The sequence below is a fragment of the Sarcophilus harrisii genome, chromosome 1 (assembly GCF_902635505.1).
Source record: "Sarcophilus harrisii chromosome 1, mSarHar1.11, whole genome shotgun sequence".
NCBI lineage: Eukaryota > Metazoa > Chordata > Mammalia > Dasyuromorphia > Dasyuridae > Sarcophilus > Sarcophilus harrisii.
The window spans coordinates 314,284,057-314,304,301 of NC_045426.1; the positions used below are offsets into that span (position 1 = coordinate 314,284,057).

General features: G+C 36.1%; 1 protein-coding gene across 1 annotated transcript in view; it reads right to left on the reverse strand.

Annotated features, from left to right (window-relative positions):
• Positions 1 to 20,245, reverse strand: part of HS3ST2 (heparan sulfate-glucosamine 3-sulfotransferase 2) — a 139,277-nt gene that overhangs the window by 2,878 nt on the left and 116,154 nt on the right. The gene's annotated exons all lie outside the window — the stretch shown is intronic.

The following is a 20,245-nucleotide window of genomic DNA, read 5'->3' on the forward strand; positions in this document are numbered from 1 at the left end:
AAAAGGAAAAAAATCTTATAAAAGTAAATGTTGAAAACTATCTTTATATGTAATTAGAAAAAAATGTTATTAAGTGGGGGAGGAAGAAAGATCATAGTATGGTCTATTTAGTTCTTAGTGAGTAGAAAACATCTTTTCCCTATCAGACAGAAAAAGAAAGAAGGAAAGAGACAGACAGAGAAAGGAACAAAAGAAAGAAAAAAGGGAAAAGATATGAAGAAAGAAAAAGAAGAAAGGAAAAAGAAAAAGAAGGAAAGGGGAGAAGAATAAGAGAAAGTAGGAAGAATGGAAGAAGGAAAGAAAGAAGAGAAAGAAGGTAGGAAGAAAGAAAGGAAAAGAAGAAAGAAAAAGGAAGAAAGGAAGGAAGGAAAGAAGGGAGGGAGGGGAGAGAAGGAAGGGGAGAGAAGAGAGGGAAGAAAAGGAGGGAGGGAAGAGAGGGAGAGAAGAAAAGGAGGAAGGGAGGGAGACGAGGAACAAGAAAAAAGGAGAGAGGGAGGGAGGGAAGAAGGAAGGAAGCTAGGAATCAAGGAAGGAAAAAAGAAAAAAAAAAGATCCTTTTCCCTCTTCTGGGAATGGAGATACCTATTTGATCAGATTCTTGTACCAGCCTAAGGCCAGCCTAAGGGCACAAAATTATGAAATCAGCAGTATATCTTTATTCTACTCAATAAAAAGAAAATTTGACTCCAAAATACTGATGGTAAAATGTTCCTCCCCCTTTGGGAAAGAGGTAGAGGAATTTGGATATAGAGTGAATATATATGTTGTGAAATTTGGATAAGTTCAAGGTTAGTTTGGCTTAATTACACCTCTGTGTTGCACAGGGAAATTCTTGATATTCTACTTCCTTGGTCAAGAAACTTCAGAGGTTTCCAGATGTCTGTAGGATAAAATACAAACTCCTCTTTTTTGGCTTTTGAAGCCCTTCCCAATTTGGCTCCAGTTTTCTCTTGGGGGATGTGATACTAATTACACATTAATTTCCATCATACATTAATGTGACCTATCCTTCTCTGGACAAGACATTCAAATTTCTACTTCTCTGTTGTAACCCAGGCTATTGCCTATATTTAAAATATTTTCCCTGCTCAACTCCATGTTTTGGATCCCCTAGCTACTTTTTAGGATTGGGAATAGTTTAAATGCCAATTCTTCTTTTCTGCTTCCTTCAAATCATTAGGGTCCCCCAATGTGATATCATTTCATATTCATTGTGTATATATTTCACACTTATTGAATTTATTAAATGCTTCATTAGAACATATTTTCTTTGAAGGCAGGAATTATCTCACTTCTGTATTTGTATTTCCACTGTCTAGCAAAATATGTGACATATAGTAAGCATTTTATAAACACTTGATAATTGAATAAATTGGGAGCTAAGTGTTATTGGGAAGTGATGGTAATACAGGAAAAAAAATTGTCTTTTCACATACCTAGCCTCTCCACTTACCTTTTTTCGCTTTATTACATAGGTAACCATCATTCTAATATCCTTGTTTTCAAACCCTTATTTTCTCTCTGAATTATTCATTTTTTGATCAGGATACAAACTCTTTTGGAAATTGGTTTTGCTAAAGCTGTCTGCATCTGATCTTGTGTTTGTGGAAAAAGGTGGTTGTGAGGGGTGATCTGAAGAGGGGATGGTGTAACCAAATCTTAATTCCATTCAATCTATTCCAGCAGCTGATCCTGTTTATTTTTATGGGAACAATTATATTTCTTTTGTCTTTAATCATTGAAAACTGGCCGTGGAAAATATCTCTCTATAATACTTTAAGCACTTAAATTTTATAGCACTTATAAAAAGCTTTCCTCATCACAACAATCCTGAAAGGTAACTAATACAACTATTATTCTCCTGATTTTACAAATAAGGATACTGAGTCACAGAGGTTACATGACTTGCTCAATATCCCTTCCACACTGTTAGAATAGGGACTTCCAACTCTGAGATCAATTATACCATTTTCTCTGTCTCTTTCTCTCTTGTGTATTTCTCTGTCTCTGTGTTTATATTTCTCTATCTTCTATCCTCTTTCCCCTATTAAAAGTAAAAGCTCTTTGAGGGCAGGGGCTGTCTCACTTATATACTTATATATCCAGTGTCTAAAACTGACACACAGTAAATGCAATAAAGAGAGATAGAGACAGAGAGACAGGGAAGACAGAAAGAGATAGAGAGATAGAGAAAGAGATGGGGGGGGCAGAAGAAGGAGCAGAAGGAGGAAATGAAGAAGGGGGGGAGAGGATCATAGTGAATGGATGATGTATTTGAGCTGCAAATGATTACTAAGGATAGATATCTTTTAATGAATTCTAAACAGCTAATTAGGAAATACAAATCTTATCATTGTCATGTAGGTACAACATCATTAACCATTTGATGCCAGGCTGGTCTCAAGTCTTAAGTTTGAAGGCACTATTGTACTGAAACCCAGTTTTAATGTTGGGAGAGGCTTGAGTCCATTATTGACATTTAGGATGAATAAGAATTTCCTCTAATCAAGCCTTGGGATAAGACCATGTTTAGATTAAGATGAAATGGACACCAAATAAACTTTTTATATGTTTTCAAAGTTTTTTAATACAATAATCTAAATTCCTTTTAACATTTATGTTTATCTGTTCTATTAAAGTTACAATTATTAAATATTTATTTGTAGAATGTGATTCTAGGGATCAAGGATGGGTAGAAAGAAGAACAATTTGCAGTCCCTCCTCTCAGGGAGTTTACAGTCATTTAAAGGAGATAAGATATATAGATGACTAAGAATAAAACAAAATAGAATATGATAAATACTGGCTACATATTCTTTCTCATGTGGCTGGGCAAGTGACATTAGAACCATCCTATGAAGAACTGTAGATCTTTTGCAATGGATTCCCTTCAAAAAGTAGGATGAAAAGTTAGTATGGCCACTGGATGAGCTAAATAATCATTAAAAAAAATTTTAATTTAATTGTTTTTTTTTTTTTTTTTGTAGCACACATTGCTTTATGAATCATGTTGGGAGAGAAAAATCAGAGCAAAGAGAAAAATCATGGGAAAGATTAAAAAAAAAAAAAGAAAAAAGAAGTGAACATAGCATGTGTTGATTGACATTCGGCTCCTTAGTTCTTTTTTTGGATGCAGATGACATTTTGTGTCCAAAGTCCATGGAGATTGCTTTGGATAACTGAACCACTTAGAAGAATCAAGTCTTTCATATTTGATGAATGCAAATTTTTGCTGTTGTTATATACAATGTATTCCTGGTTCTGCTTGTTTCACTCAGCATCAGTTCATGTAACTCTTTCCAGGCCTTTCTAAAATCATCATTTTTATGTAGAACAATAATATTATATTATCTTCATGTACCACAACTTGTTCAAAAATTCCCCAACTGATGGGCATGTGCTCATTTTCCAAGTCTTTATTACCACAAAAAGCTGCTACAAACATTTCTGCACCTGTAGGTCTTTTTTTTTACCTTTATGATTTCCATGTGATACAGATCCAGTAATATCATTGCTGGGTCCAAAGGTATACACAGTTTTATAGCCCTTTGGAGAAATCACTCTCCAGAATGGTTGGATCATTTCACAACTCCACCAACAATCCATTAGTATTTGGTTTTCCCACATCCCCTCCAACATTTATCATTATATTTTCCTGTCATCTTAGTCAACGAGAGGTGTGAGATGGTACCTCAGAACAATTTTAATTTGTAGTTCTCTAATCGATAATGATTTAGAGCATTTTTTATATAACTATAGATGACTTTAATTTTATCATCTGAAAATTGTCTGTTCATATCCGTTAACCATTTGTCAACAAGGTAATGACTTGTATTCTTATAAATTTGCACAAATAAAACCAACAGAAACAAGATTAAAATGGAAGTACAAAGTTGGGGGGAAATCTTTATAGCCAGTGTTTCTAATAAAGGTCTCATTTCTAAAATATATAAAGAATATATGTCAAATTTAATGTACTCAAAGTTTATCTATTTTACCTTTTATAATATTCTTTAGTTTTTCTGTGGTCATAAGTTCCTCCCTTCTCCAAAGATGGTAAATTATCCCTTCTTCTCCTAATTTGTTTATGATATCACCCTTTATGCCCAAATCATGTATCCTTTTTGACTTTATATTATTACGGGGTGTGAGATGTAAGAATATGCTGAGTTTCTGACATATTATTTTCTATTTTTCCCAGCAATTTTTGTCAAATATTAAGTTTTTATCCCAGAATCTGAAGTTTGGGGGTTTATCAAATACTAGGATTAGGCTATAGTAAGTAAGCCTATAGGCCTTACTTATTGTGTCATGTGTATCTAATCTATTCCACTGATTCCCCACAATATTTCTTAGCTAGTGCCAAATGGTTTTGATGACTGCTACTTCATAATATAGTTTTAGTTTTGGTACTGCTAAATCACCACCCCTTGTATTTCTTTCCCTTGATATTCTTGACCTTTTGTTCTTCCAGATGAATTTTATTATTACTTTTTCTAGTTCTATAAAATAATCTTTTGTTAATTTGATTGAGCTAAATAATAATAACCAAAAGTCTACTAAACAGAGATTGCTGGATCATTAAGGTCCCACCCCTAAAATGATCTCCTGAAAACTACCAATTGATTTTTACAAAGTAATATGATAAAAAAATGGAAATAGGATACTAATAAACTGTCTAATAAGTACAAATTTTTTCATTTGTTAGTGAGTAGACTGATGGTCATGTGTCTAGTTATAATGTATATGAAGGGGTTAGAATAAGAAGACACATTGGGGCAGGGATTCATGTTGTGTTTTCATCTAATTAGTATTACTCTTTGCCTGGGGACCAGGATGGTTTTAATGTTGGTGAATGGATCCTGGTCATCACATTGAGGGGGACTGGGAGCAAGAGCTCCGTCAGGGGATAATCTCAGCCTTATTATTCAGGAGAAGAGGGATATGGCTAGAGGAACAGAAGGTAAGGGCTGAGGTTTACTAGCTTTGCTCCAGCAACTTATCCTGGATTCATTTCTCTTTCTCTGCCATGGTATATTGAAGACTGTCCATGGGGGCTACATTAACTGTAAGAAGCGGGGGGATGTCACCTTCACAGTGACAGAGCAGGCAGTTTGCTAGGGATTGGGTGTGTTCTGCAGCAGTGAGGATGCTAGAGATAGCGCATCTGTCAGCAGCACCTGGCCCTGCTCCTCATCAGCACCTATGTTATCAACTGTTGAACTCCCCTTGTCAATATCCTTGCTGCTTTGCAAAAGTCATTCCTTACTCACACATGTTTTCTGAACCCCAATTTAGCCTTCCCAAGAAAGTATATCTTCCTTCTCTCCTCTGGTGATTCACAGAGTCATGTGCAACCAAGATAGAGCCTTACTTTAATGCTTGTGCCTTCCCTCTGAAATTGTTTACAGTTTATTCTGTCTGTATCTTGTGGGGGCTTAATTCTTTGTACATTGTCTACCATTAAGACTATAAGCTCCTTGGAAGCAGGGACTTTGTATTCCCAGCACTTAGCACATAATAGGTACTTAATAAATACCTGTTGACTTGACTAATTTTATTAGAAAAATGTAATGATTATATGACATTGAAAGGAAGACAAGTAATAACTGCTGTGGTGGAGAGGGTGTCAGGGACAGTTTTCTGAGAAGATGCCATTTGATTTAAGCTTTAAAAACGAGTTGGAATTCAACATCCTGAAGGGTAGGGAGGGTATCCTTAATATAGGGAGCCAGTACCAGCAAAGGAGTAGAGGCAAGAAAGTACAAGGTATATGTACAGAGTAGGCATGAGTCCATTTGAACTGATTCCTGTCCTGTCCTGAAATGCCAACAGTTTATCATAGAAAATGGTTTAATATACTGCACTCTTGGGCTTGACCAATTGCTATACCTTCAAGGTAAGTTTGAAGGACCAGATTCTCTTCAGTTGACTTCATACCATCTGCTCCTGCCTGCCAAGCACCTGGAGTCTCCCATTTCTCCCTTTTTCTTTGTGAATGAATCAAATGGGGGAAAAAATCACCCTCTGGATGTTCCTACTAGAGACCAAGTCCAGAGGACCCTATTCTTGTTGTGTCTCCAGCTGAACCTAAAGATTTTTGGTGTCCCTGGTGAGTAACCCAAGTCTAAGAATATAACAGACTGGTTGTTATTGTTGTTGTTAAGTCACATCTGACCCTTCATGACTCCATTTGGAGTTTTCTTGGCAAAGATACTGGAGTGGTTTGCCATTTTCTTTCTCCAGTTCATTTTATGGATGTGAAAACTGAAGAAAACAGGGTTAAATAACTTGCCCAGAGTCACCTAGTATTCAGTGTCTGAGGTCAGGAAAATGAGTCTTTCTGCTTTCTGTTTCTAGGCCTATCCTTTGTGCTACCTAAGTGCCCTAATAGTGACCAAATCAAACTTTGCTCTTTGTGATATTTTATGTTAGAAATTAATGTTTTCAGCAAAAGGTTGTAGCAGGACTTAACAGAGGAAAGAGCCAGGAATAGTGTGATTTTTGGTGTGATTTACTGTTCTAGCATTTTTAAGTATGAAAGGTATTTTTGTTTTGTTTTGAGCATTTCAGACATAATTTCCCTATAGAAATCATTAGACCATTCAGATAATCACTAGAAGCTATAAGCAAACTAAAATTTTTTCAAGGAGTCAAAACAAAATAAGGGGTTCTATAAATTATGTATATATTTGACTCCAATAGTAAGTAACATTTTCTTCTGGAATTGAGCTGGAAAAAATGTAAATTATAGTTACAATTCTTTGTTTAGCACAGGCACATAATACCTTTAAGTTGAATGAATAAATCACTCAGAGTGACTTTTAATGGGGTTCAAGAATAAAGGACAATAGAAAAAATCTTGTACCTTAGGGATTCCTCAGATTCATTTTATTTGGGCTAGAGGAGTTTCATGATATTTGTTTTAATCATGGCAATAGGTTCAGTGTAGAAATTGATTATTCTAAAGGTCTAAAATATTGAATACAGAAGGAACCACAAAGGTTATCTGATTAGTGATGACCAAATCAAACTAAACAACCTATAGTTAACCTATCTAACCCATAGAAAACAAAACAAAACAGAAGGAAAAAAAAAGCCCTTCTTTTTGACAAACCCCTATCATAAGCCATCCAATATAAATGGGAAATTCATTACCTACATAATCTACTGTTGAATAGCTTGGATTATAAGGAAGCTTTCCTTATGCTGAGCCAAAATCTACCACTCTGTAATGTCAACATACTGTCTCCAATTCTATTCTCTAAGGTCAAGCAGAATAAATCAAATCCCCCTTCTGTACGATAGAATTTCAAATATATAAGGACAACAATCATGTTCTAACTCCTAAGTATTCTCTTCTTCAATCTAAAAATCCCCAGGATTATGAACATCATAATCCTTGTGCTTCTAGTCTCTGGGACACTCAGGTTGTCCTCCTATGGGTCCATTGCACCTGTCAGCCTTTTCCTGTGGGAGGCTCTGGTTTCTGTATCCTGTGTGTCTTTGTCAGTCTTTGTTCATGATTGAGTTCCCATCACGTTCAACTCAACAACCACTCAGGAAACATTTAGCAAATACATGAGTCTACTTAATTATGTCCTTCATTGGCATAAATTGAGTATGAGTCTTCAGAATCTCATTCTTGAAAGACTCTTAAACCTCTTAGGATGACTTTCTTTGTAAAGTCACAGGCCATAGAACCTTACGTATCTTATAAATTTCTTCTATTAAAGCCCAGGACACAATCAAACTAAACAAGAGCATTTCACATAATGAACATCTTCATCATCATTATCATCATCATTGTCATCATATTTATCTAGTACTTACTATATTATTGCAACTATTATCCTACTTGATCCTCACAATAATCCTGGGAAGTAGGTGTTATTAACACTTTACAGAAAAGGAAACTGAGGCAAACAAAGGTTAAATGATTTACTCAGGATTACATATTTATTGGCTATATTTGAATTCAAGTCTGCCTGTTTCCAGGCCTGGCTCTCTATCCTTACTTATCAAAGTTTCAGATATTTCTATTTTGTCAACCACTCCTTCTTTATTGATCAGAATTTGTTCTAGAATATTTGGTCATTGCTTGATTTCATACTACCTCCTCTGTCTTGCCCTTGGTCACCTCCTTTGTTTTCTAAAAGAAGAAATTGTCAGCAAGGCAAATCAAGACTTTATCAAATATTCTTCTCTTTATAATTCTCTTTATATATTCTTCTCCATGCAGAAAGCTGGAGTCTTCATTATCTCTATGCCTTTGAAGCTCAGCTTCTCTGACTTTGGGAAAAGTGACAATGATTAGGTATAGCACTTTACTATGGTCACTTATACTTATGCCATTTTGAAAAGTTCCTGCTTAATATAACATAATATAATAAAACAGATCTGGGAAAGACCTTAATTTAAAAAGGCCAACTTCACCCACTGCACCCAGGACCATTGCCAGTAGCCTTGACCTTTGTCTCACTACTGGACGTCCATGACTCTGCAGGAGAGAATGGGACTGATAATTTTGTGCAGCTCTGACTCACAAATCTAAATGCATGCACAAGTCAAGACATCACTCTCAAGATGTCATTATCTTCTTCAAGGTTAACAAAGAAAAAACAACAATGAAATATCAGTAATGAGAGTTGAAAGTCCCAGGGATAATTATCAATTCTGTCCATTCGATGCATAATTCTTATAACAATTGTGAGAAATAGCTTATGGAAAAGGAGTTGGCTTTCAGAATTTATTTTTATTTTTTATTTGTATTTAATTATGGGTACATATACATGGACTACATTTGTAAGAAACAAAACTTCTTTACCTTGCTTAAAGATAATAGAATGATAGAAGGCAAAAGGAGAATTTAAAACACACACATACAAACATGTATATGCATGTTTATATATTTGGGGCAACATGCATATATATATATATATATATATATATACATGCATGCATATGTGTGTATAAATATGTATATGTATTTATATACAAAATATGTATGTGTATTTTTAAAAACTCTTTTAGCTTTGATATCCCTAAGTCATTCCAATCGCATAAGTGCCATTAAGAATTTGAATCACCGCTTTTGCTTTGAAAGAGTTTTAAAGCAGGAGGGACCAGGTTACCCTTTGAGGTGATAAAATTTCAATTTGTTTCTTATGGTTTTTAATGCCTGTGGGTGGCTTTTATTATTGTGGTATGAGTTTTCCAAGAGAGTACTTCAATAAATAAACACCTACCTATTTGGACTTTTTGCATAGGTCAATTGGCTGATTATTTATAGCCTGTCCAATTTTGCTGGGTTTCTTTTCCAATTTAGTTTGGGAATAATTAACATTTAGTGTATCACGTTTGTAAGAGTTGCTGAGTTTAGGTAGAAAGTAGAATTTTAATACCTAGTTGAGCTAATGATCGTAGAATCAGAAATCTTTGTATCTGATGGACACATAGAGGCCATCTCTTTTAACTTCCCATCTATTATGGGAATTTTTTCTACAGAATTCTTGCTAGATTTTGCTTGAACATTTTACCCTGGAACCTCCCTTGAAACCTAGGGATTCTTCTCCCTGGGATATTCATCCACCCTTTTGTCTTTTTAACTCTGGAATTTCACAGACACTGTGAAACCTCCTCTCATGATAACCTCCTCTCATTTGTAAGTTCCTTCTATAATCTCCATTTTCAGGAAGGGTTCCAGACTGGTCAATCTTCATCGATCTTCCAGCCTTCACTACCATATTTTATGTGGGTACTTTCTACTACCTTTCAACTTCTTTTTGTATGTTGTATTCTTTCCTTTCCCATAAGAATGTAAGTTTTTCCTAGGCATGGACCCACACTTAACACCATACACCAAGATAAAATCAAAATGAGTTCATGATTTAGGCATAAAAATGAGATTATAAATAAATTAGAGGAACATAGGAGAGTTTACCTCTCAGACTTGTGGAGGAGGAAGGAATTTGTGACCAAAGAAGAACTAGAGATCATTATTGATCACAAAATAGAAAATTTTGATTATCTCAAATTAAAAAGCTTTTGTATAAACAAAACGAATGCAGACAAGATTAAAAGGCAAGCAATAGAATGGGAAAACATTTTTTACAGGTATAGGTTCTGATAAAGGCCTCATTTCCAAAATATATAAAGAATTGACTCTAATTTATAAGAAATCTAGCCATTCTCCAATTGATAGATAGTCAAAAGATATGAACAGACAATTTTCAAATGATGAAATTGAAACTATTTCTACTCATATGAAAGGATGTTCAAAATCATTACTGATCAGAGTAATGCAAATCAAGACAACTCTGAAATACCACTACACAACTGTCAGATTGGCTAAGATGACAGGAAACAATAGTGATGAATGTTGGAAGGGATATGGGAAAACTGGGACACTGATGCATTGTTGGTGGGGTTGTGAATGGATCCAGCCATTCTGGAGAGCAATCTGGAATCATGCTCAAAAAGTTATCAAACTGTGCATACCCTTTGATCCAGCAGTGCTACTACTGAGCTTATATCCCAAAGAGATCTTAAAGGAGGGAATGGGACCTGTATGTGCAAGAATGTTTGTGGCAGCCCTCTTTGTAGTAGCTAGAAACTGGAAAATGAATGGATGCCCATCAATTGGAGAATGGTTAGGTAAATTGTAGTATATGAATGTTATGGAATATTATTGTTCTGAAAGAAATGACCAGCAGGATGAATACAGAGAGGCTTGGAGAGACTTACATGAACTGATGCTGAGTGAAATGAGCAGAACCAAGAGATCATTATACAATTGAACAAGGATACTATATGAGGATGTATTCTGATGGAAGTGGATTTCTTCGACAAAGAGAAGATCTCATTCAATTTCAATTAATCTATGATGGACAGAATCAGCTACACCCAGAGAAGTAACACTGGGAAATTAATGTGAACTACTTGCCTTTTTGTTTTTCTTCCCAGGTTATTTTTATCTTCTGAATCCAATACTTCTTATGCAATAAGAGAACTATATGGATACGCACACATATATTGTATCTAGGATATACTTTAACATGTTTAATATGTATAAGATTCTCTGCCATCTAGGGGAGGGGCTGGAGGGAGGGAAGGGAAAAGTTGGAACAGAAGTGAGTGCAAAGGACAATGCTGTAAAAATTACCCATGCATATGTTCTGTCAATAAAAAGCTATAATTAAAAATAAAATAAAATTTTAAAAAAGAATACAAGTTTCTCAAGGTCAAGGACAATCTTTCTGTTTGTATTTTGATTCCTGGCATTTAGCACACAATAAATGCTTGTTGTCTGCCTGCCTGCCTGACTTCTGGAATCTATCATTCTAAAGTCTTTCAATCATGTCATTGAGTTAAAGATTAAATAAAAGAGATTAACAGACATACTTGTTTCACCCATTGTTCAATAGAAATCACCTTAATCAGGAAATCAAGTATCTCTAATTCCAAAAATAGTGTCTCTGAGAAGCTTCCATGGTTAAGAATAAAAAACACCTGTCATCATAAAATTCCATTTTAGTCTTTTAATTAATCTCTGCCTCAATTTCCTCAACTGTAAAATGAAGATCTATCTTTCAGGGTTGTCATGAGGATAAATGAGATAATATTTGTATTCAGCACAGTGCCTGGCAAACAGTGGGTGCTTAATAAATACTTGTTCCCTCCCTTCCCCTCTCTTTTTAAAAATTAATGACATCAATGTTATACTAGTTAATTTGTCCCAATACTACATTCTATCAAAAGCTTCTAGTATATTGACAGGTTCAGCATAAGGAAGATTAGTAGAATCCCAAATGCAGTGTTGAGTCCTATTAACAATAAAAGTGGTCATTTGCTGACTAAAAATATCTTGAAAGCTTCCTTGCTTGGAAGTGAATAATACTGATCTTTCCTAGATTCTTGTAGCTTGTTCATTAGGTGGTGATCATATGATTTAGAGGTTAAAATTAACAGACTTATTGGGTACTAGTAAAGGTAAGCCCTGTCTTGTTACTTCTCAAAACTACTGAGAAAGCTGGAAAGTTGATTAGTATTCTTATTTGTGTGGATATTTGTTGTCTATTAGATTCTTTCAATCTAGCTCCTTAACAGCAAGGATTGGTTTTTTTGGCCTTTCTTTGTATTTTCAGTGCTTGGCACAACAAGAACTCAAAAGCCAGGGTATCCATTGGTTAGAGTTCTTCATGCTAGGATACAGGATTAGGATTATAAATATTTTCCCAGCTAAGGGTAAGGTGGAGGTAAAATCTGCTAAGTCTGTATTTACTAAACTATCTTGAGGAAGGGGAAGTATTTTGCCTTATTAAGGCTCCATAGTTTAAGGTGAGGAGAAGAAAAATTCCTTCATAGCTCCTTGTCCTAATTTCTAGCTCCCCAGATTGATCAACTCCAAGTCAAGAGGACTTAGTAGTTAATCAGGCTCCTATATAGCCCTGCTCCTGCCCCAAGTCTGTTCACAGAGTCAGACTCAAAGTCCCCACCCTTGGGACTCCTCCATCTATTAATTATTCCCAAATTAAATTGAGATAAAAGAGATAGATTCTCATATATCATATGAACATGCATGTGAATGAACAGGTGCAGACTCAAGCCTGCTGATAAGTTGTATCATAGACATAGGTGGCAAAAACAAAGCTTCATCCATGAGCAAACTTGGTCCCAAGACAGGAGACAGAAGGGGAAAGCACAGGGAGCTGGTCTTTAAGGAATGAAACCTGAGAGGGTGCTTAGGTTGAAAGGAGGACCCTATTTTTCATTCAGCTCTGATGACAGTGGTAGAGAAACCACAATGACCATTATATTCCCCAAACAGATTGTATGTATGCGTGAAAAGGAGCATGGGAAGGGGAAAAAGAAAGGGGAGAGGAGATGAAGAAAAGGCAGGGAAGGATAAGAGAGGAAGTGAAGGAGAGAGGAGAGTGTCCACAAACATTTGCACTGAATATGAGAATATCCATATGGAGATGTGTGACGATGTATAAGAGTGCGTGTGTGTAAATGTATGTGGAAACATATGTCTTTGAATATGTGCATGTGCATGACTATTATTAGGAGGTCACAGAATTTTCATATCTCTGATTATTACCAGGGAAATTAACTGGAAAAACTATTCATTTTCCGCTAAATTTGTAAGATATCATTATATGTTCTGCAAGATGTGGCTGCCTGGGGGGCCCCAGTGATATATTAGAGCCAGGCTGAGCTTGCTTGCTCCTTGAAGATAGTTTTAGTCTCTAGAGGGACAATTATATGAGGGGAGTAAGGAAGCAAGTCTTTTTTTTTTGTAAGAAACTAGTTCACAAAAGTTGAAGTTTTCAGACCTCAAAATGCTGAGGAGGGGAACCTGAGTTGGGACAATTATTGCTATTCTTAATAAGTCTTGTGTTAATCTGGCTTGTTTTGGTCTCCATGGAGTATAGCAATGGAAAAGCCATCTCTCCTAATGGGTCAAATTTCCCCAAATTGCTATCCTCAGAAAGTAACACAGACCTGGGGAAAGCTCCTTAAAAAATCCCAGGCTCTCTGCCCCATCCTGACTTTTTTACCTAGCTCTGAGTCTCCTGACCTTTGAGGCAGGTGGGATACAATGAAAAGTTGATTAGAGTTAGAAGATTTGGATTCAAATTCTTCCTCTGAAACTTATGACTATTGCTACCCATGGCAAGTCACTTAATGTGTGGAAATGTCTATTTCCTCATCTGTAAAATGAAAGAGTTTGGATTATATAAAAGATCACAGATTTAGAGATGGAAAGGACTTTTGGAGACTATAAAAGCCAACTTCATCATTTTAAAGATGAAGTAATGGGGGCTTAGAGAGAGTAAGAAATTTTCCAAGAATCAAGTTTCAGAGGTGGAATTTCAACTCAAATCTTCCTGATGTCAAGTCTAAAGTCCTATCCATGGCACTCCCTAGACGTTATTTCATCATCTTTAAAATGATGAAGCTGGTCTTCATAGCCTCCAAAAGTCCTTTACATCTTAAGTTGTGTTTTAGGTTTCTCAGGCATCCTGGTTCTAAAAGAAGAAACAGCCAAAACTATCACTGGAAGGGTTCAAACTGGTCCCTCTGGAAACCAAACTACAATATTTCTACTCAGGCTTAGACTCTGGACCTGGCTTCTGAGCCTTCTAAGAACCATTAGATTGCAATAGTAAGGACTATCTAAATTTTCCCAGGTGCCCCTGTCCTCCTACAGAGAAACTGCATTTTTATTTGTTCTATGTTTTCTTATCTGAATTTCTTTTATTAAGGGCAGGACTCTTTTGTTTTGTTTTTATATCTCCAGGATTTAGAACAGCGTCTTGAGCATGGCAGGTATTTAATAAATGTTTGCTGACTGGAGGGATGGAAAATATGACTGAGTGAATAATTTGAAATCACCTGGAGCATTGAGAATGTTTATTTTCTTCTTTCTTTGTATGGAGTAGAGAAGTAAAGGTATTCATATGTTTAAACATTACATGAGAGGCATATAGACTGAATTACCCATTGGTGATGGACTCCATCACCTGCTATTCCAAGGGCCCCATTCATTTTTACTGAGTACATTGAGCCTTAGTGAACATGTTTATAATGGACCCAGGTATGTGCTAAGCCAACCTAACCTAGTAGAGACGGAGAATAAAAAGGGGGCATTAAATGTGCCCTTGAGAATCTGGGTTAAGATGAAAGATAATATGTGAGAATGTGTCTGTATATGAACCTTTGTGTAAGAATTAACTTTGCATGTGTATGTGTGCATGACTATCACAGGAGGTCACAAGATTTCCATATCTTATTATTACCAGTGAAATGAGCACTGATTAAATTCATACTGACTAAAAATTAGCTTTGAAACAGGATAATAGAGCATATAATGATGATAATAATAATGGCTAGCATTAAGGTTTGTAAAAAAATTTACAAGTATTATTTCATTTGAGCTTCATAACAACCCTGGGAAATAGGTGCTATAATAATGATTCTCATTTTACAAATGAGGAAATTGAGTCAGAGAGAGGTTAAATCATTTGCCCAGAGCCTATAGCTAATAAATGTCTGAGGCTGGATTTGAATTCAGTTCTTCCTAACTGCAGGCCTGGTGTCCTGTATATCAAACCACCTAGTTACCAAATGATTTTTTAAGCAGACCAAGTATAAAAAAATGGGTGGTATTTACAGTAAGTGCTATGGGTGGCCAGAAAGAGAAAAGACCAGTGAAGATTAGAGTTATCCAAACAAAACAAAACAAAAAAAACAAAACAAAACAAAACAAAAAAAAAAAAAACAAAACTCTTGCTAAAAAGGGAGAATAGAATGGGGCTTGAAGAATGGTTAGTAGTACAGGTATGGAAGAGTGGGAAGGGAGCTAAAATCTCATACGCAGAATTGGAAGACTTTAGAAATCATTTTCCTCCCATAAGATGAAGCATCCAACAAGTAGCACCTAGTTTTTAATGTTCTCTCCTTCAAATCATATGGAATCAAGAACTCAATATATTTCAGATTTATATTCTAATGAGAATGGGACAAAGGGAAACTAGTACCTCCTACATTTTAAACACTGCTTTTATTCATTAAACCTAAAATACGTTTTAGCTTTTTAAAATAATCTATACAGTAAGTGCTTCATAAATTTTTTTTTTTAATTTTAGTATCCTTGAAATGCTGCTGATTCATTGTGGTTTTTAACTGACTAAAATCCCATTGTTGTTGTTTTTGGTTTACTTGAACCACTGTCTAGCCATATTAGCACGTGATTGGAAGAGGGACAATATGGTAACTTCCATCTCAAGCAAATAGATGCTGAGGAAACAGCTCAGTGCCCTATGGGATAAAAGTAAGAAAGCTGATCTCACTTAAGAAGCAAAGCCAAGAGAAGGAATTAGCTGGAAAGTAGGAGAAAACAGCAGAGGGATGGGGATTGTGGAATGTATGGTGCCAAGTACTTATGGCCAAGAACTTAGGGCTAGCCAAATACCTTTAGTAGGAGACAGCATCCAGATCCAGACTACTTTGTATCAAGCCCAATAAAAACCACATTCATTTCTGTATAATTGTTTTTAAGGTAACACTTAAAAAAACCCATAACTGCTTTTTCAAAACCTCAGTCTTGTTTTTATGTAGACTTAGGGGTCAGGGGAACAGCTTCTGGTTGACCAGAGGGGCCTATGTCAGGACGTATTCTACTGGTCAGGCTTGGTAGGGGTTGAAATCATTAGGTTATAAAGCTGGAAAAAGTGGGAAAGAGGGCAAGTTGGTAAAAGATCAACAAGAAATGATATATATGAGCATGATATCCCTTTCTCTGTCAGGGGTTCTGTGACACAGGTTGACTTTAAATATATGAATTTGAGAAAAGGAATATTAAAAGCTTATAATCCAAGATCAATCATTCAAAAACACAAGAAGATTAACAGAGAAAATATTATATTTCTAGTATCCAAGATAAAATGTAAAGGCAGCACTAGGCTTAGTCTGCTATAATACCAACTACAAATAGGAGAAAGCAGCAGATTCCTGTTAAGACTCTTCATCAGTTAAGCAAGTATAGTTACATGAAAGTCATTTCCTATAAGAACTCTAAGACAAAGAGGCTGGTTTTAAATGGCAAACTGGAGTGTGATGGGAGTGCTCCAAAAATAGATGAGGATGGTAGTGATAAAGAGACAAGGAAAAAGGAAAGGAAGATCAGCAAATGAGAGAGAGGGAAAGAGAGAGAGAGAAAGAGAGAGAGAGAGAAAGAGAGAGAGAGAGAGAGAGAGAGAGAGAGAGAGAGAGAGAGAGAGGTGAGGAAATGGGGAGAGGAAGATGAGAAGGAGGGCAAGAGGGAGACAAGAACTTGTGAAGAAATAGGAATAGGGAGGAAAAAAAGAGGCAGATCAGGAAATGGAAAATAGATGAGAGGAATAGAGAGACGGGAGAAGGAAAACATGAGAAGAAGGGGAGAAGGAAATGAGGAGAGGAAAAGGGAGTTAAGAAGACAGGGAGAAAGAGGGAAAAGGAGGAGGAAGGGGAGAGAGATAAGAACATGGGAGAGACAGACATTAAAAAAAAAGTTAAGGGAAGAGGAGGAAAGGGAAGGGGGAAAAGAAGAGAAATGAGAAGAGATTGAGGATTCAGGGATTTTAAATGTGTCCTAATGACACAGAAGAATTATTCTTCCTCTTCCTCTCCCTCTTCTTCCCAACCAAACCTAACTTTTGTACCTAGTCACCTTTCCATAATTTAAAAAGGTCATTAGTAATAATAACTGAAATTCACACAGCACATGATTCAAGGTGTTTTAAATAAAGGATCTCATTTAAGCTTCACAACTACTCTGTAAGGGAGGTACTACAGATATTTTTATGCCCATTTCATAGATAAAAAAACTGAGGCTGAGAAAAGTTAAGCGATTTGTCACACACTTGACAAGTGTTGGAGGCAGGACTTGAATTCATGTCTTTTTGTCTCCAAGAGTTTCACGCTTTCCACTATTCCATGATTGATGCTATAATGTCTATCATTTAGGAAGGTAGACTTACCCGGGGGAAAATTGAGCTTGTTCTCTGTGGTTCATATTTTGTACAGAAGTCTCTTTATTTTTTTTTTTTTGTAGTTGTTGTTATTTGTTTGGTTTGTTTGTTTGTTTGTTTGTTTTTGGGGGGTGTTATATTTATTTATTTATGAATCATGTAGGGAGAGAAAAATCAGAACAAAAAGGAAAAACCATGGCAAAGGAGAAAAAAAAAAACAGAAAGAAGTAAACATAACATGTGTTGATTTACATTCAGTCTCCATAGTTCTTTTTCTGGATGCAGATGGCATTTTTTGTCCAAAGTCTATTGGGATTGCTTTGGATCACTGAACCACTGAGAAGAACCAAGTCTTTCCTAGTTGGTCTTTGCACATTTTTGCTATTATTGTGTACAATGTATTCCTGGTTCAGCTTGGTCGCTCAGCATCAGTTTGTGTAAATCTTTTCAGGACTTTCTAAAATCAGTTTGTTCATCATTTTTTATAGAACAATAATATTCCATTACCATCATATACTACAGTTTATTCAGCCATTCTGCAACTGCCGGGCATCTATTTGTTTTCATTCTTTGAGTCTCTTGCATTTGTACTAAAATGTTTAGATCTTTTGGCACAAATTGGTAATTTATAAATCATGTTGTGAAACTACTACATGTTCTATCATGTCAATTTCATGAGCTGTATTTAGTATAATAGGATTTTTAACTGGATTGGACTTTAGAGATCATCTGATTCAATGTCCTTAATTTGAAAATGAGGAAACTAAGTTCTAGAGAAAGGAAATGAGCTGCCCAGGCTAACCCAGGTAGAAAGCAGCAGAGATGGAACTAAAAGCAGGAGCTTTAGCTCTATATTCAATGTTCTTTCCACTATACCATTGTAGCTAAAAGGGAAAGATGAATAGTTTCACCCTTACTGCATTCTAGCAGAGTACAGTCATTGTAAATATTTCTGCTCTGTAGTGATTTCATATGGATTCTCTTCCAATGAATCTTTAAAGGGATTTTATAAGTGATATCAAAGCATCACCAATGAAAAATAAAACACAACCAATTATAAGCAGAACACATTTGTATTGACTAATTGGGCACATACTGGCAGATATGGAAGGTAACAGTAATAGCTTTGGGTGTCCCTAAAACTTCTAACTGGCCAGTGGATAGGCAGAGTACCCATAAGATATCTTCAAGTTGGATTATCAATAGGGAATCAAAATTTTTTTTTTATATTGCCTTTGGTCAAATCCTTAAAAAATCATTATTCTGTCTTGTGTTTAGAGCTCTCTGGATAGAATAAACAATCATCAGGGAAAGAGAATTTCACCTCAACTGAGAACAAAAGAATGGGAATGAGTAACCTGCCTCAAAAATCCTCTGGCTCAGCATTGCCAACCTTGGGGGGATTTGTAGCAGAAACCCATAGGTTAGGTTTCTGTTCTTATAGTCCAACCCACCCATCCTGGGCCTCTGTGCTCAAGTTGTATTACCTTCTCATTTTCATGACATTGTCTAGTCTGAGCCGGTTACCTGCCCATTTGTATTTCCACTGTGACAGTTGTTTTAACTTTTGCGTTTTATCTGACTCACTAAATATCCAGATTGATGCTCCAGATCTTGGATCATACTTCAGGGGAAAGATTTGGATTATGGTACTTGAGTCTTACCTACCTGTTCTTCATAGACAGATCCTGGATTTGCTTTTCCAGATCCCTGATTCCCTGCCTTGTCCATTAGCTAAATGATTCTAGGCTCTGCCTCTCTGTGTAGAATTCTACCTTAAGGGTCTTCTCACACTCCCAGTCCTAGTCTTCATATCCCATTCTTGTAGCTGAACAAATCCCACAACAAGAGCTCTTTAGAAGGTATCAGATACCCAATGTGGTGATATTTTACTAGCATGAACTCCCTCTGGTAATCAGGAAGCTGCTCTAGAAAGGTCTTCTTTTATACTGAAAATGCATACATGCACAAAAGAACCTAATTTCTCCCTTTTCAACTCCAGCTACTTTCATTGGCTCCAATCTGGGAATTGAACAATACTTGAAGGAAAGCTTCCTCCTTGCTAAGCAAATGAGTAGCCTCTGGGCACTTGAGCATGTGGCTAGAATTGAAAGTTGCTCTGTTTTGAGCAGATGAGTCCCTTTTGATTGGGGCACATGGATGGAATGGGTAGTCACTCCCTGTGGAGCATAGCTGGAAGCTGAGCCATTTCAATACAAACTCAAGTAAACACTATTGAAGAAAAGCATTTGGCTCCCCTGGAAATCATCCAAACACAAAATGAGGAAACCATTCAAGTACTAGGTTCTTTTATCTAAGGTTACCCTCTAGGTCAATGAAAAACAAAAAGAGAATCATGACAATCAAGTGACTTCCCTCTGCTAATCAAAGGTTACCCCCTAGGTAAAGCAAAAACAAAAGGAAAATCCTAGAAATCATATGAACAACAAAAGATCAGAAAAAATCCATAGTCTTGAAGGGACAAATTCACAGAATCATGTCAGTAGCAGCCAGGAGACCAGAGATGAATGTAGGGGATTATTTGCCCTTCATAAGAGCACCAGAAGCCATACACAAGAGGAAAAGAGAAATCGTGCACACATACCTGATGAACCTGATGCAGTAGAGAGTAGCAAGCACAATACAGGAAGAAGAATAGCAGAAGAGATGATCAGGAATATATAGAAAGCAACAAAGAAGAAAAAATCTATCTCAATATAACTCAAGAT